This window comes from Ovis canadensis, chromosome 9 (assembly GCF_042477335.2).
Source record: "Ovis canadensis isolate MfBH-ARS-UI-01 breed Bighorn chromosome 9, ARS-UI_OviCan_v2, whole genome shotgun sequence".
Classification (NCBI taxonomy): domain Eukaryota; kingdom Metazoa; phylum Chordata; class Mammalia; order Artiodactyla; family Bovidae; genus Ovis; species Ovis canadensis.
This window is the reverse complement of record NC_091253.1, coordinates 59,432,716-59,440,755: the sequence shown is the minus strand read 5'-3', so window position 1 is coordinate 59,440,755 and position 8,040 is coordinate 59,432,716. Positions and strand designations below refer to the sequence as shown.

Sequence of the window (8,040 nt, the reverse complement as noted above, 5' to 3'; positions counted from 1 at the left end):
CCGCCTGAGGGGAAACACCAATCAAACATCGCCGGGATGGGCGAGCGGCTCGAGCCTGGCTTCGGATTGGCCGAGACCTGCTCCAGCCTCTGCATGTTGAATTCACCCGCCACCCTGCAGTGCCGCTTTGTTGGTAAACCAGAGAAGTTCAGGCTAGACCCGGAGAGAGGACCGGAGGTGGTTGTTGTTCAGCGGTTCAGTCGTGTCCGACTCTTTGCGACCCCATGGATTGCAGCACCGCAGGCTTCCCTGTCCTTTACCATCTCTCGGAGCTTGCTCAAACTCCTGTCTGTGAGTCGGCGATGCCATCCAACCATTTCGTCCTCTGTTGTCAGTCTGCCTTTAGTCTTTCCCAGCATCAGGGTCTTTTCCATTTTAACTAACTGTGTTGTTCTAGACGATGTTGCATTTTAGCACAAGAATAGAATAGTTCCCCCACCTCCTGGGGGAGGTGTTTTAACTAGAAAAAGAAAACATTTTTAACTTTTCCCAGTTAAAATGGAGAAACATTTTACTCGTTTGTGCTTCAAAAGAGATAGATAATTAAAATGTCACTATTTTTCGAGCATAACACTTTAAATCCTAATGTACTCTTAACAGTTACTATGCAGTCAGGAAGCAAAACTCTTTCAACAGACAGATCCGTGCTTTCCCAATCTTAAGGAGCGTCAGAATCAGTCCCGTGGCTTGTTGGGCATCACGCCTATAATTTTTGTCCTGTAGGTTTGGATTGGGATCCTTAATCTGCAAGTCCTTTGTTCGCAGGTGAGTGATACTAAGGCTGCCGGTTTGGGGACCAAATTTTGAAATTATTGCTCTAGAAAGAGTCTGTTATTATGGAAAAGAATTTCAGTCAGGACCTGAAATAGATTATAAAAATTCAGCTTGTACAACAGTAAAGTGAAAGTGTTAGTAGCCTCTGACTCTTTGCAACCCTGTGGAATGTAGCCTCCCAGACTCCTCTGTCCTTGGGATTCTCCAGGCAAGAATACTGGAGTGGGTTGCTATTACCTTCTCTAGGGTATCTTCCCAACCCAAGGATCCAACCCAGGTCTCCCATATTGCAGGCAGATTCTTTACTGTCTGAGCCACCAGGGAAGCCCAGTGGCTTCCTGTGTTCACAACAATAACTGAATACTTATTTTGAATTTTCAGACTTACCTTGGAGCACAAGAGGGGACTGAGGGGAGAGGGGTCTGGTTATGTTCTATTTTTCTATGTAGGTGACCATCAATGGTCACTTTATGAACATGCATGGAACGTGATATATGCACTTTTCAGTACGTGAGTTATAATTGAACAAAAAGCTTCCTTTAAAACCCTGTTTGTAACATATCCAGTGTTATCAAACCCTTTATATTTTAATTTTTCACATTTATTATTGCCTTAAGGCTGAAATGTTGAGTCATCAAAGGACTATATTGTAGCCTTTAAGAATGCCTAAGTTGGGGACTTTCCTGATGATGCAGTGGCTAAGACCCTGTGCTGCTAAGCAGGGGACCTGGTTGGAACCCTGGCACAATGATCTTTGAAGATCCTGCCCCCTGCAGCTAAGACCTGGAGCATTTGTGTGTGTTAAGTCACTTCAGTTGTGTCCAACTTTTTGTGACCCTATGGACCATAGCCTGCTAAGTTCTTCTGTCCATGGGATTCTCCAGGCAAGAATACTGGAGTGGGTTGTCATTTCCTTCTCCGGGGGATCGTCCTGATCCAGGAATTGAACCCATGTCTCTTATGTCTCCTGCATTGGCCGGCTGGTTCTTTATCACTGGCACACCTAGATCTGGCACAGCCAAATAAATAAATATATTATATATATATAAAAAAAGAATACCTAGGTTGGAATTCCCCTACCATATATACCCATTAGCTGTGTGACCTTGGATTAACTATGCCTCAGTTTTCGGTTTACTGGGTATACTAGTAATACCATCATTACAGTCTCCTTGGAAAGATTAAAGGAATTGATAAATGTAAAGACTTTAAAAGGAAACCAGGAACTAGGTAAGTGCTCTGTAACATTAGCTGGAAAAGCAGGACATTTGTGCTACTCAGAGAGTAGTGAGTCAGAAGGAATTGTTTCTTCAGACTCCAGTAGTCCCGTGGAAAGTAAGTCCTATTTGTAAACAATATAGAGGACTGCTGCTGCTGCTGCTGCTGCTAAGTCGCTTCAGTCATGTCCGACTCTGTGTGACCCCATAGACAGCAGCCCACCAGGCTCCCCCGTCCCTGGGATTCTCCAGGCAAGAACACTGAAGTGGGTTGCCATTTCCTTCTCCAATGCATGAAAGTGAAAAGTGAAAGGGAAGTCGCTCAGTCATGTCAGACTCTTCGCGACCCCATGGACTGCAGCCTACCAGGCTCCTCCATCCATGGGATTTTCCAGGCGAGAGTACTAGAGTGGGGTGCCATCGCCTTCTCGGATATAGAGGACTAGGCCTAAGGAAATAAAAGATAAGGTATAAAGAAAATGACCCTAGATGAGTGTCAGATTTCCACTCCACTTTGAGGCAGTGGACACAATGTAACATTACTGGTAAAGAAGCTTCTTGCTCATGAAGAGTTCTTCCCTTTGCAGAGTTAGTAAATTAGTGAGGACTGAAGGAATGTGTGGAACTAAAATGAAGCAGATTTCAGGATTGGAAACATGTTAGACAATTCTAATCCTAGGCTTCCCTAGTGGTTCAGATGGTAAAGAATCTGCCTGCAATTTGGGATACCTGGATTGGATCCCTGGGTTGGGAAGAAGATATCCTAGAGAAGGGAATGGCAACCCACTCCAGTATTCTTGCCTGGAGAATTCCATGGACAGAGGAGCCTGGCAGGCTACAGTTCATGGGGTCACAAAGAGTCGAACACGACTGAGTGACTAACACAATCCTTTAGAGCTTTGAAAATATTTAGAAGATCTTGGTAGCCCCTTGAGATTTTTTAGACTGGTATTTCATGTATTATAGGATTAGTATATGACTGTCAGACAATAGGCATCAGTGTTGTACTGTCTTACCCTGTAAGGGTATGTAGTTTGTTAAATGCTGAAGTCCAGGCTGACTGTCCGTGATCACATAATTTTGTTGCTTTATTAAAAAAAAAAAAAAAGCCTTGTGGTGTATGTCTTTAACAAGTCGCCAATTAGCCAATATTTTTAATAAAATGCATCTGCCCATAGTGAAAGCAATAACATTGCATAGGAGTATAAGGATATGTCTACAAACAGCTGGGAACCCAAGGGAAGAATGCTGTTTCTATTTCCTCCTGGAAATGAGCCAACTCTGTATGATGCAAGGTATCCTGGTGATGGTTTCTACCCCTGAATAAAAAATAAGGGGAAATCTCTTGACCACACAGCACTAAGAAATACATTCTATGGACAGTCTCTACTTATTAAAGCCTGTACTAAATTTTTTCAACATTCTTTTTAAAAAACAAATTTTTTTTTGGTCTTGCCTCATGACATGTGGAATTTTAGTTTCCTGACCAGGACAGAACCCACACCCCCTGCACTGAAAGCAAGGAGTCTTAACCAATGGACTGCTGGGGAAGTCCCAAGTCTCTATTTATTTAAGTGAATGAGCCCGATATGATTTTTTCAATTTTCTAGGAGCTTTATTTAGAAAAGAAAAAGCTGAAATTCATTTTAATATCATAGTTCATTTAACCTAACATATCCAAAATATCAGGGCTTCCCTGGTGAGTCTGGTAAAGAACCCGCCTGCCAATGCAAGAGACTCAGGTTTGATCCCTGTGTTGGGAAGATCCCCTGGAGAAGGAAATGACAACTCACTCCAGTATTCTTGCCTGGCAATTCACATGGAAAGAGGGAGCCTGGAGGGTTATAGTTCATGGGGTCACAAAAGAGTCAGATACAACTTGGTGACTAAACAACAAAAATATCAACAACCCAAAATATCATTTCAACCTGTAATCAATATAAAAATGATTGAGATATTTTACATTGTTTAAATGTCTTTGAAATGCAGCATCTATTTTACATTTATAAACATCTGTTTGGAGTTGTCATGTTTCACATGCTCAAATAGCCAAATATGGCTAGTGGCTATAACTGTAGGACAGTTCTATACAGTACAGGTAGAAATTCAGGATCTAGAGTCAGAGATTTTGATTTGAATTCTTTCTCCACCACTTTCTAAAGCACAATTAGGGAAATTTCTGGTTTTAAAAGAAGTATCAGTTTTTTACCCGCATGAACTTCTCAGAGCTACATACTAATCTATACACTAATATGGATTATGAATTTCTAAGAAAAACATAGCATAAAACATATGCTCTAATTTATCATTACACTCTTTTTTTCACATGACAACCTGTATAATTATTGTACCAATAAATATACTTTGATGCTTTAAACTACTATACCAATATATACAGATACCAGCTATTAAGATGATTCCATGATCTCTAAGGGGAATGCCCCGGTGGCTCAGTGGTAAAGAACTCTCCTGCAATGCAGATGCCACTACAGATGTGGGTTCTATCCCTGGGTCAGGAAGATCCCCTGGAGGAGGGCATGGCAGCCCACTCCAGTATCCTTGCCTGGAGAATCCCATGGAGAGAGGAGCCTGGCGGGCTACAGTCCATAGGACAGCAGAGAGTTAGACACATGTGGATGTGGACTTGATCTCTAAGGGTTATAGTAAACTCAGTATCACTCGATCCAGTGGATCATACCCTCTTCCTGGATACATTTTCTTTATTTGACTTATAGGATCCATCCTTTTTTAATTTTCCTCACATCTCACTCGTCACTTCTCTTTAGTTTTTAAACTTTTGGATACTCACTATAATTTTCTAGTTGATCTTCTCTTCTCCCATTGTTTAAAATTGTCAACAGGAATTCCCTGGTGGTCCAGTGGTTAGCACTCTGCACTCTCAGAGCTGGGGGCCTGGGTTCAATCCCTAGTCGGGGAACTAAAATTCCACAAGCTGCACATGGCAGAGCCAAAAAAACTAAAAAATGAAATAAAATACAATTGTCAAGATCCTGTTGAGGGACTTCCATGGTTTTCCAGGGGTTAAGAATTTGCCTGCCAATGCAGGGAACACGGGTTCAGGAAGAGCCCACATGCCTCTAAGTAACTAAGCCTGCTGCAGCTGCTGCTAAGTCGCTTCAGTCGTGTATGAGTCTGTGCGACCCCATAGCCGGCAGCCCACCAGGCTCCCCCATCCCTGGGATTCTCCAGGCAAGAACGCTGGAATGGGTTGCCATTTCCATCTCCAATGCATGAAAGTGAAAAGTGAAAGTAAAGTCGCTCAATGGTGTCTGACTCTTCGAGACCCCATGGACTGCAGCCTACCAGGCTCCTCCGTCCATGGGATTTTCCAGGCAAGAGTACTGGAGTGGGGTGCCATTGCCTTCTCCAACTAAGCCTAATGTGCCACAACTACTGAACCCACGTGCAGCAATGCAATCCTGAAGCCCACGCAGCTAGAGCCTGTGCTCTGCAACAAGAGAATCCACTGTGTGCAAGCAGAGAGCGCCCCGCTTTCAGAAACTAGAGAAAGTGAGAGGGTAACAGGCAGGAAGGCCAGAGGTCCCCAAGCGGCAGGAGAAAATAAACTGCAAGTGGCAGATGTTTTTTCCCTACTCTACACAAATTAAAAGAGCCTTCTTTTGATTCTGTGTTGATGCCACCTGATTCTGCCTTGAGCTAACCAATGCATTTTTCTTACGTTAATGAAACTATGTATTTGCTTTGGAATTTTCCTTTCTTCTAAATGGTTCTGCCTAAGACTAATATTTTCTTTTCTCAAACCTTGGGCTGATAATGGCTCAACAACTAGAATTCCTCTCAATTGTTTTATGGCCAGGGGGATGACACACCTCATGCCATCCTGTCTCAGAAGTGTATATTGTGGGAGAGGGGCCCAGTGAAATGGCTAAACTCCCTCTAGCCTTGAGATATCTCTCTTATCTGATTAATAGCTTTCTAACAGACATAATGGGCTTCCCTGTGGCTCCAATGGTAAAGAATCTGCCTGCAATGCAGGAGAACAGGGTTCGATCCCTGGGTTGGGAAGATCCCTTGGAAAAGGAAATCGCAATCCACTCCAGTATTCTTGCCTAGAGAATTCCATGGACAGGGGAGCTTGGTGGGCTACAATCTGTGGGGTTGCAGAGAGTTGGACATGACTGAGCAACTAACCCAAGCAACAGACATAAAACACCTTGCTAAAAACTAGCAAAGGGGCACTCTTTCTGTTCCCTTCTGATGTCTATGTCAGAAGCATTCGCTATCTCTATTACACTTTAATACAACTTTGCTACACAAAAAGCTCCAAGTGGTCAAGCCTTGTCTCTGACCCTGGATCAAAATACTTTCCTCTGAAGGTCATGAATACTGGCATAACACATGACTGGAAGCAGCAACCTTTCAAAACGCTGCACAGCAGTGAAGACTGCTGCTCTTCCTTGTGGTGCACCGGCCCTAGGATGCCAGGCTTCAGTACTTGCAACCCTCGGGCTCAACAGCGTGGACTCAGTAGTTGTGCCTTGGGCCACTTAAGTGGCAGGTGGATTCTTAACCACTGGACCACCAGAGAAGTCCCATAAAATCTTTTTAAAAAGAAAAAATTCAGAGTATAACGGACCTTATGTGTGTGCTAAGTTGCGTCGGTCATGTCTGACTCTTTGTGACCTCATAGGCTATAGCCACCAGGGTCCTCTGTCCGCGGGATTCTCCAGGTAAGAATATTGGAGTGGGTAGCCATGCCTTCCTCCAGGGGACCTTCCTGATCCCTAAGGGATCCCCTAAGGCTGGTGCATTGCAGGCAGGGTCTTTACCGCTGAGCCACCGGGATAGCCCACAACTGGACCTTAGTACTAAATAAAGATTTGACCAGCATTGCCTTTCCAAATTAACCAATTATTTGACTAAGCAGACTGAACTGACTACTTTTTGTCAGCCCTGGTGATACCTTTACTGTTCCCAGTAGAGGTCACTATGTAACAAATTCTTTGATTAAAGAAAAATATATAGTATAATTCCTCCCATGCGGGAAAAAAAAAAACAAACCACCAAACTGAAATTCTTTCTTACTAGATCCCTTGTAATCCAAATAGGCAGAGGAACCAAGCACGAGATGGGATGAGGGCCAGAGAGCCAAGAAGCTTGTGTGAAAGCTACTGCACAAATACAAGTAACATTCATGCATGTGGCTTAGTATGTTTGCTCTTTTGGTTTCGGGAATTTCTTCCGATTTCAAAAATCTAAGATTCCACTCTGTGCTCTCCACAGAGCACCAATGTGATACCTGCTCGGACTAAACCCATACGAATCAGGAGGCTTACAGCAGGGCACCACTCACTTGGAGGATGGTGTGTTCTTCTGAGTCTGTCTTTCATGGCCTTTCTTTTGAGTAGGAGAGCCTGGACTTCTTTCTGTGATAGCTTTTTTTTTTTTTTTTAATGGAACACTTCACAAATTTGCATGTCATCCTTGTGCAGGGGCCATGCTAATCTTCTCTGTATTGTTCCAGTTTTAGGATATGTGCTGCCAAATGAATCGAGTATGACAGCCAGATTTTTTAAAAAAAGCAAAAGTATGGGAATTTCCTGGTAACCCAGTGCTTAGGGCTCTGTGCTTTCACTGCAAAGGCCTGGGTTCAATCTTCAGTCAGGGAACTAAAATCCTGCAAACCACACAGCAAAAAAGAAAATAAGCAAAATCAGCAAAAGCAAACACTTTCAGGCCTCTGGAAGCCCAAACCCAGAACAGCACAGCGTCCCTTCTTCCATGCTTAGTTGGTCAAACAGAGCCAGAAAGCCATTGCAGATTCAGTGGTGGACAAGTAGGCTTCACTTCTTGATTGGAGGAGGAATATGCCTGCAGCAGGATGAGAGGAACTGTTGAAGGCTAGCCTTGTGAACAGGGCTTCCCGGGTGCTGCTAGTGGTAAAGAACCTGGCTGCCAAGGTAGGAAACGAAAGAGATGAGGGTTCGATCCCTGGGTCGGGAAGATCCCCTGGAGGAGGGCATGTCAATCCACTCTAGTATTCTTGCCTGGAGAATTCCATGGACAG

General features: G+C 43.7%; 1 non-coding gene across 1 annotated transcript; it reads right to left on the bottom strand.

Moving 5' to 3' along the window:
- Nucleotides 1-7,420: 7,420 nt before the first annotated feature.
- On the bottom strand, nt 7,421-7,531 carry LOC138446357 (U6 spliceosomal RNA). The gene has a single exon (XR_011259294.1). It is a non-coding gene; the product is annotated as a U6 spliceosomal RNA (small nuclear RNA).
- Between the last annotated feature and the right edge of the window lie 509 nt (nt 7,532-8,040).